The sequence below is a fragment of the Sarcophilus harrisii genome, chromosome 3 (genome assembly GCF_902635505.1).
Source record: "Sarcophilus harrisii chromosome 3, mSarHar1.11, whole genome shotgun sequence".
In the NCBI taxonomy this organism is placed as follows: Eukaryota; Metazoa; Chordata; class Mammalia; order Dasyuromorphia; family Dasyuridae; genus Sarcophilus; species Sarcophilus harrisii.
In genome coordinates this window covers 444,259,197-444,268,692 of record NC_045428.1, presented here as the reverse complement: position 1 = coordinate 444,268,692, position 9,496 = coordinate 444,259,197, and the positions used below count along the sequence as shown (strand labels likewise).

The 9,496-nt window shown below is 34.8% G+C and overlaps 1 pseudogene; it reads right to left on the bottom strand.

Moving 5' to 3' along the window:
- Positions 1–8,396: 8,396 nt before the first annotated feature.
- On the bottom strand, positions 8,397–9,028 carry LOC111719826 (annotated as a pseudogene).
- Positions 9,029–9,496: the final 468 nt, after the last annotated feature.

Genomic DNA, 9,496 nt, shown 5'->3' with positions numbered 1-9,496 from the left:
AAACATGAGGAACATATGTACACATCCCACCTAAATAAATCATGTACACATCATTTTGCAATAAAACCTATATGAGCAAGAAATACCTAGACATTAACCTGGAAATAATCAAATCATATAATTCTAGGTATTTCAACTGAAAGGAACCTTATGGATCATCTGATTTGCTCCCAGTGCAGGAACTATCTCTAAGACATTTTGTGGTTATACAGTTTGTGTTTAAAAGCAGTGATGGGGAATTCATTACATTGCAGGCAGAGTTGGGAACAGGATTAAACAATCTAATATATTGTAATAAAATTCATTCACATATTTGACTGTCATAAATTTCCTCTCTTCATGATGCATACATATTTATTTTGTGAAAATACAAAATATAAGCCACCTCCCCCTTTATTTTATAAGTTGTTTGCTCCCATTAGAATTTAACTTCCTTGAAGGCAGGAACTGTCTTTTTGTTTTATCTGCATCTCCAGGATTTAACAGTTTCTGATACATAAAAAAGCACTTAATAAATGTGTTGTCCCAGCTGCACTCACAAAGTTCACTCATTTCTTTTTAGATCTAATTTTTAGAAAATTCTTTCTTGAATCTTGTCCCTATAACTTCTAGCAATTGTTCTTACTTCTACCCTTTGGAACTATCGAGAAAAATAGTCTATCTTACAGCTAACAATTTCTAAGAAAGTGTCTATCCATGTTCTTACTAAGTCTTATCTAAAATCCCCATTTCCTTCTTCTATTTATAGTGTCATGTGGTTTAGAGACCCTTCAACACACTGCTTGCACACCATCTATAGATGGTCTAGCTTGTCAATATTCTTCTTAAGATGTGATATTCAGAATGGCATCCAAAAGTTCACATGCATTCTTACAAAGGTGCACTTCAGGGATACTTCTTTTGCCTTTTCTTTATCTACTATATTTTGATGCACATAAATGAGAATATTGTATAATGGATAGAGCATTGAACTGAGAGTCAAGAAGACTGGAGTTCAAATCTCATTTTAGAAATTAAAGAGCTATGTGATTATGGCAAATCATTTAACCTTGGAGTGTCTTAATTTGCTAATCTGTAAAATAAAAAAGTGGATTTTGATGATCTTTAAGATCCATTCATTCTGTAATCGTATTGTCTGCCTGACTGTAGAAAAATCTGGATTTGGGAAGCTGGAGTTTGCTTCCAAAGTCTCACACTGCCTGTCTACACAGCTCTACACAAACTTGAGTCTGGTTCTTCACTATTTCTGTACTATAGATGTACCTGTGGCTATCCTGATTACTTATTTGTGTCCATTTTAAACATCCGAGAATATAATTGATATAGAACATTCTTAATAATGATTTTTTTTCCCTTTTTAGTTAAAAACAGGATTTAGTGTCTCTTCAGCCAAGTTTACTTCTATATTTCCAGTGCAGGAGGACAGGAAGGTCTGGATGTAGATCAATTTTAAAATGCAAATATACTGCTCAAAAGTCTCATAATATTTCCCATTATGAAGCAGAATCTTAATAAAATTTAGAGTTGTTGAACTGCCTTTTGACCTTTATGCCTTTTCTCTTTTTTTTTGGTTGCAAAGTATATTTAATTCTTCCTCAGCCGTACACAGTATAGTTGTTTATGGCCCAGTAAATGGACCAAGAATATAAGTCCCTTAAGGGCAGGACCCATCTCATTTTATATTTGTGCTTAATAAGGTTTTTTTGATTTATTGATTGATGCGCTAACTCATTCAGGGGATTAAGATACCAATTAGCACATCATAGTCACAACACACTAAATATTTCTCTCTGTTGTCTTATAAAAGTATTAGTATACTATTTAAAATACCTAAATTCATACTGCTGAAAACAGAAACATCTGGGCTATCTGATTCACAGCTTGTCCTATATAGATCACATACAGCTGACTCACATGGATCCCATATGCTGCTTTATGGGATGAGGGGAAATAAAAATTCTATCTAGTCATGGGTCATGTTTTCACAGGATTTAGAATTTGCACCCTACTTTATGAAGGTTACCTTTTCCCTCCCTCCTTATTTTATAGATGAAGAAACTGAGGACTACAAAGGTCACATGGGTAGGAGGAGGCAGAACTGGAATTTGAAATCATGTCCCCACATTTGATTCTTTCTGTTACATCAATTAATTAATTATTCTACTATTAAGTAGTAAGGATGGAAAGAACATGGCCCCTGCCCTCAAGGAACTTATGTTCTAAATTCACCATGAAGGCAGTATTTTATCTTTGTCATGAAAAAAAGTATTATATAGAAGGAGATAAAGACAGTGTTGGAGAAGATTAGAGGTTAAAGAAATAGGATTTGTACTTCTTGGAAACACTCATTTGGAGCCAAGGTGCTAGAATTTTTTTCTTCTCATATTTTGCCTGCTTGAGAAGGAAGTCATCCATTGTTTTTAGCTCTTGCTCTCATATCTCACATAAAGTAATCAATAAAACATTCTCATTTGAATGCATATGCATTCTGTTTAACATAACCACCCACTATATACCATATGCTGCTATCTTATTCTTTCATCAGCATGAAAATAGGAAGAAAATTTATTTTAAAAAATGTCTTTCTCTTTAATTCAGGCTGAGTTTCACATATGCTTTGATTCCAATGAGATTGTATTTACTGGACAACCTTCATCTTTACATGGATGTGTCTACTTTAATTTTGAAATACTATAAGATAGGAACACAACAAAAGCACCATCATGATTCCCCAGTTGGCAGGGTTATTTGAAGTAAATGAAATAAAACTACTACCAAATGTAGTGAGAGCTTTAACATTTTTTTTATCCTGAAAATAAATATTTGTAAAAATAAACTGTCATAGCAGAGTATTGAACCTTGACGGCATGTAAGCTCAATAAGTGATATAATATTTGATTAAAATATAAGAACATGTTTTTCAAAAATAGATATTCCTGAAAATCAAGAATTGAAGTCTTAGCCTGGCACTTGCACAGAGCCAGAATGAATAAAATATTAAAGGAAATTAATTCTTTCAGGACATTGTTCATACTCAGTAAGATGGGGTTTTATTTGTTGCACTCTGGGGGAAATAGTTTACATGTTATGGATAAGATTTGTGTGTATATGCCAAGAAAGTATTGCTGTTAATTATTTTTTAACCTCATAGAAGATTTCATAGACTCTAAGCAAATAGAAGGTAGGAACTATTTTTGTCTTTATATGGATCAGTGGAAAAAATGCCAGACTTGGAGTCAGGAAGACTTGAATTCAAATTCTGCTTCAGACACTCACTACTTTGTGACCCTGAGCAAGTCATTTAAACTCTGTACCTCAGTTTCTTCATCTGTAAAATGGAGCTAGGTAGGGACTGAAGCTAGGAAGTACAGTGAGTAGAGCTCCAGACCTACAATCAGAAGGACTTAAGTTCAAATTCAGTCTCAGACACTAACTAGCTGTGTGACCCCAGCACTTCACCCTTTTTGCTTCACTTTCCTCCTCTATAAAATGAGCTGGAGAAGGAAATGGCACATTACTTCAGTATCTTTGCTAAGAAAAGCCCAAATGTGGTTATCAAGAGTCTGATATAACTGAAATAATTGAATGTCAATGAGACAGCCAAGAATTTGTCCATTATTTAGTGAAACTACAAGAAAGGAGTTAAAACTTTTTGAGTTTTGGTTGCATCCAGTACAGCTCTCCTTTAGACCTGCTTGCAGTCAATAAGTAGATGGTGTTGGGGGTGGGGAAGAGCAGAGTCTTCCTCATTGTGTAGCTGTGATTCAGAAACTGCATTCCAAGTTAATGAACCTTGTCCTGTAATTCACATGCTTGGAATGTGTGAATGGCATAAATCAGTAAATACATAAAATATATTTAAAAAAGCATGCAAATAAAGTCTCTGTGTTTGGCATCCATAGCAAAATTTATGGCACCTACAAAAAAAAGGTGAGAAGGAAAGATCCATACTATTAAGCTAATAATAAAGAGTTATCTGACTAGTTCAGCCTTGCCATGTTTTCAAAAACTAAATTAGACCCAGGAAAATTCCACATGGTTTGCAAAATGGGCATTGACCCAACTCAAATCTGCCAGCATCTCCTTAGTATCCTTACCTCTTTTCATTGTTTCCCATACTACTAGACTAAGAAGACACAATTGTTTGCTTATAAAAACATTCAGAGTTCCATAACATACCATAGTATCTCATTAGGACTAGCCACAAGAAAAGGACATTCCATTTCCTTTAATTTCATCACTTGATTCTCACTAGGGTCAGCTCTGATTTCTCTTCACCCCTCAATATATGAGTCAAACTTGTTTTTGAGGGAATTAAATGTTCAGTGTCCTGAATTTTTGCTGTTATAACAAGAAAATTATTTTTAAATGACTCTCCAAATAATAGGTACATACAGATTGTATTTTCCCAGGAAAAACAAAAAAATTGAAAAATTGTAATTCCCATTATCTCAGAGCATCTACTTCTCTTTCAGTGCCTGAATTTAACTGGCAATTGATTCTGAAAAGCTTTGGAAACATTGATTGGTGGATACCATTGAATCAAGTTTCTGCTTTGAGGAATAATGGACATGAGAAAATTTTCTGTTGCCATAATTTGATAGGATTTAACAATGGTACAGTAACAACAACTATTATTGGGTCAGGCTACTCAGGTGCAAGGTTAAAAAATAAATAGGCCTGTATGGTTTGCCACATACTTGTATGCTAAGTATACAAAATATACTTTGTATACATATTATGTGCTGGGATACAATGAAAGACAAAAGACAGTTTACTCAGAGACTGCCTGTAAACAACTATTTACAAACACAATATATACAGGATAATTGGAGATAAGTAATAGAAGGAAGGCACTATTATTGAGAAGGATCAGGAAAGACTTCCTATAGAAGGTAAGATTTTAGGTGAGACCTGAAGGAAGTCAGAAAAGTTTGAGTTGAGAAAGGGAACATTGCAGGAGTGGGTTACAGTCAGAGAAAGTGTCTGGAGTTAGGCGATGCATTGTCTTAGAGGAACATCTTTCTAGATCACAAAATAGAAGGGAGGTATAAAATATAAGAAAATTGGAAAGGGTGTGTGTATGTTGGTGTGTGTGTGTGTGTGTATGTGTGTGTATGTATGTATGTGTTTCTAGATCACAAAGTAGAAGGGAGATATAAAATATAAAAAAATTGGAAAGGGTGTGTGTATGTTGGTGTGTGTGTGTGTGTGTGTGTGTGTGAAGGTTATGAGGGGCTTTTATATTTTGATGCTGGAGGAGAAAGGGAATTTGTAATGCTGGAGAAACTGAGGCAAGATAGAGATTAGAGAGTATTTAATAATTTATTTAAAGGGAGAGATTTACTGGTACTAAATGGATCCATGGTTTGATCCCAGGGCTGAATGAGACTATCATCTCCAAGAATCCAGCAAACAATGTGAGTTCTCAATGACCCATATACACATGGCTCAGGGGGTATACTGAGGCAGGGGCGGAGTCAGAGTGCTGAGAGTGGGAACAGGACTGTGACAGGGTGGAGTGAGAGGGGGATGACATAATAGGGGGAGGCACCCTGGACATGGGGAGAGGCATCTTGATAAGACAGTATCTGACATTCCTATAGCTTGGGATGGGGAGAGGCATTCTGATATTCTAAAACATAAGATCTTTTATCCTTATCAAATATTCTGATAAAGAGGGAGGGGAGATTTTGCAGGACTGAGCTGTGAGAAGCAGAGAAACTGAGTCAGGACTGGATCAGGATAATTAGGGAAACTGAGAACTGTGACATTACAAATTGTTTTCTTGTTCAGTTGTTTCAGTCATGTTCAACTCTTTGTGATTCTATTTGGGGTTTTCTTGGCAAAGATACTGGACTGGTTTGCCATTTTCTTCTCCAGATCATTTTACAGACCAGGAAACTGGGACAAATAGGATTAAATGACTTGCCCAGAGTCACAAAACTAGTAAGTGTCTGAGGACAGATTTGGACTCGGGGAGATGAGTCTTTCTGATTCCAGACCCTGTACTCTATCCATTGTGCCAGCCAGTTGACAGGGAGTCACTGAAGTTTATTGAATAGAAAGGGAGAGTGATATGGTCAGAATTAACCTTGAAGAATATAATTTTGACAGCTGAGAGAAGGATAACCTGGGGTGAAGAGACTTAAGGCTAGCAGAGTCACCTTGGATTCTGGTAGACTTGGAGTTCAAGTACTGTTTCTGACACATATTAGCTGTGTGACCATAGGCCAGTTATTTAATCCCTCTGTGGCCTCAGGCAACTTGTTCAGAGTAAGCATTACAGGACTGTTCTCATTCTGTTTTGCTGGAGGGAATTTCCACACCTGTTGTGCTCTACATTGATGCAATCACTGCATGGGACAATTGGAAGGGATTGGGTGGGGAGTGGGGGTGAGGGAAAAATCTCCTAAGTGCATACTATTATGTGATATTAAAGTAAATGGTGGTAGTGTATTGGCTTTTGAAGTGCAAGGGCTAAGGATTTTTTGGTGGGTGCCTCATTTACCCAACAATTACCTGCCATAGTAGCTAGGATGAAGGAGCTGAGAGTATTGCTAAAAACTTCCCCAGTTAGCTTCCATATTGAGTACTTTATTAAGTTCTGGGCATTACATAAATTAAAAGTATAATAAAATACATTTTAAAAAGAGTCTAAATGCACAGTAAAAGTCTGAAGAATATCTCAAAAAGATTAACCATGATGGTGAGGTGACTGGAGACTATACCATGAAGAATGGTAGAGGAACTGGGAATATTTTGCCTGGAAAAAAGAAAGCATACAAAAAGGCTATCAGGTAGAAAACTGATTATTCTTTTTAAAGGACAGAACTAGAAACAATTTGGGAATGTGACAGAGGAGAGGATTTTGGTTGGAGAGCAGGTAGAATTTCTCTGCAGTCAGAATAGATTCAAAATAGAATATATTGATTGCCTTAGGAGATAGAAAGTTATATATACCTTGACATTTTTTTAAGTCTAAGTTGAAGATATTAAAGATATTATAGAAGGTCTTACAGATTAAAATAGGGGATTCTTGAACTTAGAAAAGAAAATTGAAATCTTTCTTTTCGCTAATGTCTATCTGAAATTGTACATTTTTTTCAATCTTTTGAAAACATAATTCTGTTAAAAGGATACTTAATCATTACTAAAAGGATTCAGAATATTAAAAAAAACCACACACTTTAAGAATCCCTGATTTAGATGATCTCAGATAATTTTCAACTCTAAAATCCTGTGAAGCTATATTTTTGTGCCTTTTAAAAACAAAGAAATAAAATTTTTCATAAGGGATTTTTGGAGTAGAATTGAGTAGTATTGTATGTTGGAAAAATATGCAAGTCATCAACTAAGGCATGGACAAGACCTCTCATTAGAAAATCCTCTTTCTCAGAGGACAGAATAACTAGATTTCCCCTTCAACCTTAAGATGTAAAAGAAAACAATCAATAGGTAACAAAAACAAAAACAACCTCTTTCCCCCAAACATTCTGGGATTTAGAGTATTCTATGAAAAAAAATTTAGTTTTTTATATTATTTTACTTTTTTGTTTGTTTGTTTGTTTGTTTGTTTTTTAAATCAGGTGTACTAAACAGAAGACACTGGTCATGATTTTGACCAGTGAAGAAGCATGGTTAACTTATACTCTTCTATAGTCACTTATTTACATGGGACTTTATACCACTCTCTAAACACAGATAATTGCCATGGTAATGGCAGTATTTCAAGACTCTCACACTTATACTTGCACCTTTCTTAAAGAAACACAGAGCCCAGTTTAGTAGAATTAAATCAATAAATCATTGGTATGTTTTTTATTTGTTGTTGCATAGTTGTCAGGACTTAGAGAAGAAGCTGGACACTGTCACTTGCTATCAACAGTGCCCAGAAAACACTGTTGTTCTTCTAGTACTTTGATATGTTGATCAAAAATATCATTGTGTTTCTATTTACATGAAAAGAGTGACTGATGGATTTCTAGATTGTTAGGGTCAGAAGACTCTTGAGGAGGAAAACATGATAAAAACATAAACTATGGGATGCCATAGTATATTTTAAAAAAGATATTTGAAATAATCTAAACAAAAATTAAAGGGAATACTAACAAACAAGATTCACCATTGAATATTGTGATGGGACTACAGCAGTCTTATATTTAAACCTCCTGGGGATAAAGTTTTGGTTCAAAATAGCTAAATATGTAGGTCCAAAATATAAATCATATATCCTTTAAATTGTCATATACACTCTGAAGCCCATTTATCTCTTTAGTATCCCAAAGATCAAGCACGTATTCTGCTCAGAATAAAACAGCAAATACATACCACTGCATCATAGGACAATTGCCTATAAAACTAGATCTCTGATTCTGAGTTCTAATTTCATTTTCTTACAGGTCATCATCTTCAAGAGAGAGCAGCTGTCTCGAGTAATCTGTAGGCCCTGCTCATGCTGTGCTGCCAAAGCTGATTTCATGACAATTTCTTGAAGTGTAACAGCAGGCATATCCATAAACTCCAAATTAGAGTCACCCCAAATTTTTTTTTAGCAAGTCAAAGGAAGAGCTTCTCAAAGTTCTAGTTACTTTTGACTGAAATGTCATAGTACTGAAAATTCATCTTCTTATGGAGGAAAATTAATTTCACCTAAACTTTTCTGTCCTTAATATGCATTTTGTTGCTACACTATTGGGATATTTTTGCATTATCCACATTTCTGTTTTTCTACTCAAATACCAGATCTTTATGCTGGTTACATATATTCTTGGCATTACAATAGAAAAACTGAGTTTGGATGTAATAACTATTTCTCAGACCACCAAATTTTTCTTGGCCTGCTAAATCCCTACATTGAATTTAATAGGACCTCTCTCAGTATGAAACATCAGAGGATGGACTTCAATACCAAAGGTGCTATTTACTTCCCAAAGTCAAGTGTTATTTTTAAAATTGTGGTTTTCCCAATACTTCCATCACCAAATACAAATTTGAACTGTACTTGGTGTTCTCTTTGGATGGCCATCAAGATGGTTCTTTCAGAAATGTCTCTGACTCCACTTGACTAAGCAATGGAAAGATGGCAGAAGTTCAATTCTGATATTATAGCATTTTATGTGACACTTTTACTGTGCCTATAGCTTCACTTAAATTTTGGTCACTTTTATATTTAAAAATGGGATAGACATGCTGATTTAGGATAGCATCTAATTTTACTTGGGTGAGTCTAGTTTTATTGGGGCTTATCATTATTTTTGTAGTCTAAATGAGAAGTTTTCTGCTTATCAATAACTGACAAATAATCAGTGAAATAAAACACACATAATACTATTACAAAGAGCTATCTCAATGATAATTTCTGACCAAACATTGAGTCTGATGCATAGAGTGAGCTATGAAAAGAAGCCCCAGATTTTACCTTTCACATAATTAAATAATGCAGGCTTTATGAGTTTCATTATTTCTTTACACCTGAAAAGAAATTAAATTTTGG